This window comes from Saimiri boliviensis, chromosome 11 (genome assembly GCF_048565385.1).
Source record: "Saimiri boliviensis isolate mSaiBol1 chromosome 11, mSaiBol1.pri, whole genome shotgun sequence".
Classification (NCBI taxonomy): Eukaryota; Metazoa; Chordata; class Mammalia; order Primates; family Cebidae; genus Saimiri; species Saimiri boliviensis.
Window position 1 is genome coordinate 120,257,428 of NC_133459.1, and position 8,308 is coordinate 120,265,735.

At 44.4% G+C, this 8,308-nt stretch overlaps 1 protein-coding gene across 3 annotated transcripts in view; it reads right to left on the reverse strand.

The window, feature by feature from the left end:
* LRRC8D (leucine rich repeat containing 8 VRAC subunit D) overlaps window positions 1-8,093 on the reverse strand; it is a 119,593-nt gene extending 111,500 nt beyond the window's left edge. The window contains exon 1 of one of the 3 annotated variants that reach the window (XM_039460941.2): window positions 8,015-8,093. The gene's annotated coding sequence lies outside the window, so the exon portion shown is untranslated. Of the gene's footprint in view, window positions 1-7,155; window positions 7,462-7,659; window positions 7,729-8,014 lie in introns of those variants that run through there. The other 2 variants (XM_039460942.2, XM_010343870.3) reach the window with 2 other exon arrangements.
* Between the last annotated feature and the right edge of the window lie 215 nt (window positions 8,094-8,308).

Sequence of the window (8,308 nt, forward strand, 5' to 3'; positions counted from 1 at the left end):
CTGGTTTCAAATTCCACCTCTATGTGACATTGTTGCAAATTACATAACCTCTCCAGCCTTATGACCTCATCTGTAGAATGGAAATAAGTCTACCTTTCATTCAGAATTGTTCTGAGGATTACATGTGAATGCATGTAAATTCCAGGGCATAGGTGTGGACAATCATAAGTGCCTGATAGCTGTTATTATTAATAACTTTAGGTGTTCCGTACATTGTCCAAATACTTCTTAACAAGCTAAGTTAAAAACAAAAATAAAAAACTAGCCATGTCTGAGAATAAACTAATTTTAAAAGCCTTTTCAGTAGAGTGCCATTGCAAGCATCATGGAGATGAATTTTCCAAGAACTTTAATTTTCTAATATTTCTTAAAATTGGGTTGTAAGCAATCAGTGAAAAGAATTTTGACTGATGGCATTTAATAACCAGTCTGAAGAGTTCTGTCCTGTTTCCATAGCAGATTTTGAGAGGCAGCCTTTTTTCTGAGACTTTGAGAGGCAGCTTTCTGGCGGCCAGTGACCATTAGAAAAAGGTGTCCCCTTGTACATCCTTAATCCTTGATCTGTAGAACTCACTGCAGTGCTGACTACCTGTTGATAGTAAGATGGAGCAATGGGTTTTATGCATTCCTGGGGAAGTGAGGCTTTCTCTGGCAATGTTCCTATTAGCAGCAAGCATAAGAGGAAAGAAAAAATGTTTTAAAAGAAACAATGTTTGTAATGGAAGCTACTACCATATTTATGAGCATTCCCCAATAGCAGGTGTCAAGGGATAGATACAGACATCTTGAAAACCTCAGATGAGTGGTAGTTCCCAGACTTTTGACTTCACAGGCCACTAAAATTTCTAAAGAAAGACTATCATAAAATTGCCAGCTTAAAACTGGACCTAAAAATGACACCAAAAAACCATCACCATCTTTCATAAAATGAAAAAACCAACCAATCCTCCAGTAGGAAGGACAACCCAAGATTAAACAAATTAAAACAAAGAAACCAGACTCTTATAATTAAATAAACTTAGCACGAAAGTTGAAGCAGGAAAGCTTGTTGCATTGTCTTTATTCTTCTCATTTTCTCATGGGCTGTGAAACTCTCCTCAGGGACCCACTCTGGAAATGACTACTCAAGAATGGACAGGGAGATGGTCCCATCATACCATCCAGCCCAGAGCGCTCTACCTCATGGAGGCACCAAGGGTCATGTTGTGGACCATGTGCTGTTTGGGTCACCATATCTTCCAAGAAGACTGAAATATCCTTAAAGCTCCTCTTCTGTCTTAATAACCAATTATGGGCTTGCTGGCCACAGATGTTTCAAAACCATTTGAAGGTGTCTTCAGTCAGTATCCAGCCTTTGCGTACAACTATTAAGATGGTGGTTCTTACCCTGACTGAGCTGCACAGTAGAATTACCTGGAGGTATGGAGAGCTCTTTTCAAAACGAAACTCCATATCCAGAGATTCTGATTCAATAGGCAAGGGGAAGGGTCTGGTTATACATATTTTTAATATATTCCCCAGATTGATTTTGATGCCAGCCAGGGTTGAGAAAAACCAAATTTCTTTGCATTCATTCTGAATATGTCTTGTAAAGCGCTAAGGTATACCTCTTCATTCATTCCTCTTGATGACAATTACTAATAGAGGGCCTGACAAGTGCAAGGCACTAGAAAATCAGGAGAGAACAAGAGAGATAAATCCCTACTTTCACCGCACTGACAGAGTACTGGAGCATGAAGACAGGAGGCAATTAAAATAGCACACTCGGGCTTATTAGAATAAAGTGAACCATCAAGGCTGCCCATGGCCGTATCCTCATGGTTTCATAGGCCTCCATACCATCTACTCTCAGATGACTTTTTCCAGATACTAGAAATCCTAATATTTTTATCAGAAAAACGGATGAGCAAGGACCTTGCCCTCATAAAGTTTACATTGTAGCAGCAATGTCCAAACATTCTATACATACACACACACACACACACACACACACACACATATATATATATATATGTGTATATATATATATGTGTATATATATATATATATTTTTTTTTTTTTGAGACAGAGTCTTGCTCTGTCACCCAGGCTAGGGTGCAATGGTGTGATCTCAGTTCACTGCAACCTCCGCCTCCTGAGTTCAAGTAATTCTCCTGCCTCAGCCTCCCGAGCAGCTAGGATTACCGGCGCCACCACCACACCTGGCTAATTTTTTTTTTTTTTTAAATTTTTAGTAGAGATGGGGTTTTACCATGTTGGCCAGGCTGGTCTCTAACTTCTGACCTTAGGTGATCTACCCACCTCAGCCTCCCAGAGTGCTGGTATTGCAGGCATGAGCCACCATAACCAGCCCAAATATCTTTCTGATGAAGCCTAGCATTTCGTGGTGTTTGTTTTTCTGCAACAAATCAGAAAAACTAAGGGAGGGGCCCTGAAAATACCCTGACTGAACTGCACAGTAGAATTACCTGGAGGTATGGAGACCTCTTTTCAAAACTAAACTCCATATCTGGAGATTCTGATTCAATAGGCATGGGGAAGGGTCTGGTTATACGCATTTTTAAAATATTCCCCAGATTGATTTTGATGCCAGCCAGGGTTGAGAAAAACCAAATTTCTTTGCATTCATTCTGAATATGTCTTGTAAAGCTTTAAGGTATTTTCAGAGCCCCTCCCTTAGTTTATCCAACAAAACACCATCCTATGGAAATTCTATAAGTTCCCCTTAATACCCAACCTCCTATTTGCCCACAAGAAACTCATCTGCAAATCTTCAGATGACTAATACATCCTAGTGTGGTTTTCCTGAAGCAAATCCCCAGTGGTTAGGCATTTCATAACCCAGAAAAGCCTACTGTAATCTGCAAACCTAGAATTCCACTGTGTGCTCCTTCTTTTAGATCAATTATGTAAATAAGACCCCAGGGACCCCACTGTTTACACACCTCTAAGCAGAGAAGAAATCCTGATCCTTTGCCTTTACGGTGGTCTTTAAGGGAGACAGATTCTAATGCCTACTCTGTCACTACATGTGTAAACTTACACATCACCTCCCTGTGCCTGGATATGCTCAACTATAAAATTCAAGGGTTGACCCCTTCCAGCTTTAATATTCTGTCTTTCTACTCAAAATGACACAACTGCATCCTTAATTCTAAGGAGACTTCAACTTTGACACAGCCTTTGATGATATAAAAGGACAGCAATAATTTTCCCCTCAAGAAATCTCAACTATTCAGAAGACATCTCTTCTTTTCATAGGAATATCCTTCATCTCCAGAAGATACAAAGAGGTTTCACATGTGAACTGGTAGAGAAGGGAGACCAAGTAGACTGCACCATCTGGACAGGCAACACACTAACAAAGGACTGGGACACAATGGGCATTCATCACAAAGAGGTCACACACACTGGCTATGAGATTTGAAATTTTCCTCTAGCAATCCTTCAACACTGTAAGAGAGCTACCAGCCAAATCAAGTAATTTATTAAATCTAGTTCACTGGATAGATCTAGAGTATCTGGAGAACTGGACACTAAAGTTACCTGGGATTTCTTATTTGCCTGCTTCAGAAGACATCTGGGAATGGTAATTTCCTCATGTCTTTGCAGTGAAGACTGTAAAAGTCAAGTATGGACTTATATCAATGACAAGTTGAAGTCCAGCTCTGAGAAAAAGGTTTGTCCTCTCTCCTTCCCTAAATGTAAGGCTGTCACTAAGTATTTAAGGCATATTAGCAAAAAAGGAACAAAGCTTAGCTGAGTGGGAACCAAGTCCATAGCTGATTTTGCTGGTTATCCTACCTCCTCACAAATTTCAAAAGCAATTCTAATCCTGCAAGCTTCAGATTTGCAAAAAACATTAAAAACTCTCTTCCAGATAAGCAAACAGAACTACAAAGACCCAGAGGAAGGAATACAGATTTCAGAAGCTTGGAACAGACTCAAACAACTTCAAAATGGTACCTCAGGTGCAAACATTTCAATAGCTAAACGCCATGTGGCTTAGCATTTAGATTTCTCAGGAGCCCCCAAACTAAGGGCTAATTAGCCCTTGAACTCACCTCCATCACTCAGTAATTCCGGCTCTCAAAAGGACTAGCAGTGCCCCAAACTACTGAGTTTCACGTAGTACTGACTACAAAGTATTCAATAAAATCATCCTCCATTCCTCTCTGATATAATTAGAAGACATAAATTCAAAAATGTCAAAGGCTAGAAGACAGGATCAAAATAAGTAGGCTAACATTAAAAGGGAACAACAAAAAAAAAACTTCTCCAAAAAAATCTGCTCAAATAATACAAAATGCAGCAGCTCACAGAGCAAATGTCGAGGGGTTTTGACTATCCAAAACATGATTATCTAATGAAGAAGTCTGTGCTCAGCATTGCCTAAAAAACACCAAAGGCAGTTGTAAGCTTAAGGTGCAGTAAACAGACATTTTCACTAGGTCTCAGCAAACAGCTGTTTCTGTTGGCCAGATCATATCTCAATTACATATTCAATTCCAGACTCTCCACGTGAGATGCTGACAAACTGAGAAGACATCTAGAAACTGCATCCCAATAAAAGGCTGGGACTAGTTTGCATTAGGAAAGTTAACTGGGGGTAAGGGGACAGCATACTGTCTTTGTGCATTCAAAGAGCAGAGCAGCTCCAAAATAATGAAATCAATGGAAAAAAAAAATTCAAGGAGACAGTCTTCAGCTCAAGTAGTAATACAACAAACAGTCCAAAGATGTAATAACATATCTTCAGGAGAAGTTGTTCACGGTTCCTCGTGTTATTTAAACAAAGGTTACCTAGCAATGGTTAAGAATTTACTAAAATAAATAAATTGGACAAGGCCCCTCTAAAATGCCAATTCTGATTCTATGATTCCCAACTTATTTCACTATCATACTGTGCTAATAGTTCATCTGCTATGATCTCCCTCCAAACTGCCCCTTTCTTTCAACTAGGATTTGCCCAGACCCTAATCACATCAGGCCTGAGCACAGAAGTCTCCTAGATCGGCTTCCTAAGCTCAATGTTATTATTCCTCCCATGCCAAGCACCATCGCCCTTCAAGACCTTCTGAGATCTAAGGGCAGGGTTTCTCAACCTTGGCACTATCGCCACTTAGGACAGGATCATTCTCTGTTTATGAGGAAGGGGGTTGATGATGTCCTGTGCACAGTAGGATGCTTAAATAGCATTTCTGGCCTCTACCCACTGGATGACAGCAGTACCTGCCCCCTAGCTATGATAACCAAAAATGTCTCCAGGTATTTCACAATGTCTGTTGAGATGCAAAATTGCCTACTGCTGAGAGCCACTGGTCTTGAGGCAAATGATTAACACCACTGACTTGTGGTTAAGTTTTTCACTAACTAGGTTCCCTCTACCCTCCTTTTTAACTCATATTTTCTGTTCCACAATCCTGACCACTGTCAAAAGTCAATTCAGATTTCCACGCCTCCCGCAACATACTTCGTACACTTTCATCTGGTTCCATACACCCTGGATTTTATACAACTGTAACTGTCTGCTTCTGCTAGCATTCTCCTGTGTGCCTGTCTTATCTGCTCTGTGATTACTGCGAGAATCCTCTCCTGCCTTGTTAAGATCGGATAGTACTCACTCCAGTTCTCTGCTTCCTGCTGGCACTCAACAAATATTAACTGGTGTTTCTTAGAATGTCAAACACCAGCTCCAATTAAAAATAAGTGAAATCCCTTACAAGCTACCACTTCAAGAACATATAATCATGATTATAAAGTTTTCACAAACTTTTGACTTTTATTTTTAATAGCTATTTTGTCTACAGTACAGAAAATAGAATCAAGTCTAATTTCCAAACTATAGCTACCAAAACAATTTAACTATTTGGACAAGACAAACACATCAGAATTTTCTAAAATTAATTTTTTAAACTCTGCATAAAAAATAAGGAAGAGGGGGCCTAGCTTTTCTTTCTTTCTTTTTTTTTTTTTAAACTTTAGCAATTTTGAGGAAAAAAAAAGGCCAAGTTTTGACCACGTTTTTTAAATGCTGGAAAAAAAAACAGCAGGAAGAAAATGATATGAATATGGCTCAATACTTTAACTGTTGCATCATATGCTACTCCACATGGTAATGGAAAGCTGGGTCATCTAAGGACAGTTTCCTCTCCAACCTTCTAATCTGTTAGGTTTTAATCAACACACACACATACACCCTCAATAAAAATGATTCAAATCTATGATAAAGTGTTCAGATATATAAATAAACTGTGCCAATTCAAGATTCTGGAATTTCTCCCTGGCTCCATCGATTGCCTAATCATTTCATGGGGGTCTCCATAAATAACCTACAGAGACCAAACGCCCCCAAATCAACTTTCTGTGACTCCTGTTTTAACCACCTAATTTTCATCTTCCCTATCTTGCACTTGGATTTTAATAGGAATTTAGTTAGTTGGTGTCAAGACAGATGAAGCAAGAACCCCAACCCTGACCTTGCGGACAGTAGGTGTGTGGTCACTATTTTTGGACTGTAAAAATAAATGCTGTCTGAAGACCCCATTTACGGGATACGGTACAGGGTTCTTCCCACAGGTCTGTAAGAGGCAGAGAGGCTCCAGATGCTTTGACGAGGAAGGTCTGAATCACTGTCATTCTTGGCACTCGGACGGGCTTCTTGGTTGTTTATAAGGTAGACAGCCCTCACCATTACTGCAAACGGGAATTCCCTGCCTGTCCAGCCTCTTCCAAAAGTCCAGTACGGACCACGTAATAGGTGCTCAATAAACGCTGCCTGAACGGAATTTTACTATTAATGCTGCCAAGGAAAGTTTCCAGAAGTCAGTTCTTTAGTCCTATCTCTCTTCCAAAATATGTCCTCATAGCTTTCTTTGTCCAACAAAAAATGTTTTTCAAAATCCAAGAGCAGGAAATCTGCGAGGCCACGAGGAGCCAAATATAAGCCCAAGCGGCTCCAGCTGGGTCCTACATGCCACTAGGACTCCCCAGTATCTATTCCCCATTTCTCCCACTTCCTCCTGAGTGCGCCCTCTCTCTCCTCCGGCTCTTTCTTTCTTACAACGCTACCTCTACACTTTCGGCCACATACACCCCCAACTGCGTGCTCCTGGGACCTCACAGCCCACCTCTCCCTCTCCAGCAGGAACCTACCTCTCTTCCCCTCGACCTGCAGCAGTTCTTCTTCGCTGCGGCTGGCTTTTTAAGAAATCAAAAAATCTCATTTATCTGCAAGGAATATCCCCCAGTAAAGGGGGACGGAAAGGGGAAGGTCCTATCAACCCTCCAGTAACCGGAGGTGCTGGTCCTCCGGGGAACCACCCCCAATTCTCCTCTCTTTCAAGCCCCTGGACAGGATTTGAGCAGAAGTCCCGCTCCCAAGAGCCCACGCCTCCAAACAAGCTAGAAGCGGATTATACCGGTACCCAACCCGGAGATGGCCCGCGGCCGGCTGGGTGCACCTGCGGGCCCCCAGCTCCCTCCCACAGGCGCGGGGGGCGGGGCGGGGCGGGGGCCTTCCTCTCCCCGCCCCCGCCCGCCGGGTTCCCGGGGCAGCCCACCCGCCACAGGAAGGAAGTGGAGGGGAGGCGATTCTGGAGAAGTTCAAGGTTCACCTTATGGACACCGGGCCAGCAAGGCCAGACACCAAACACCTACCTCCGGGGGGAAGCAGCGCAGCCGAAACCGGCTCTCCCCGCCTTTCCGACTGGGCGGAGGGAGGCGAGAACAGGGAGCGCGCGCGAGGGGTCCCGGAGCCCGCCGCCCGCGGCCGAAGCGGCCGCAGCTAAGACAGCAGAAAGCGGAACAACCTCCCAGGCCCTGGCGGCTGCAAACGGGAGTCCACTCCGCTCGCCGCCACCTCCTCCCGACCCCCGGACGTCCCCGAATGAGTTCCCGGCCTCAGCCTCAGCTCGGGCCGCGGCGCCTGCGCCAGGGTTGCGCGCTTCGGCTCCACCTGCGCGTCGCCCTCCCTCGCCGCCGCCGGCCCCTGCCCGGAGAGGTGCGCACCAACCTTGGGAGGCAGCGCGGCCGCCGAGCCACGGCTTATGCTGAGGCCGGAGGTGGCGGCATCACCCGCGGCGGGCGGCGGCTGCACCGGGACGCGCCGGGGCGGCGAAGGCGCGCTGCGCCCTGGACCCTGCTCCCGCGGCCCCGCCCGCGGCTGCCACCTCGAAGCGCGGCGGAGGAGCCGGGGCACCACGGGTGGCGGCAGCGGCAGCGGCAGCGGCGGCGACGGGAGCAGCAGCACATGACTCTGTAACGAGGGGAATTAGACAAAGCGTAACATGGACTCCGGGCCCGTGCA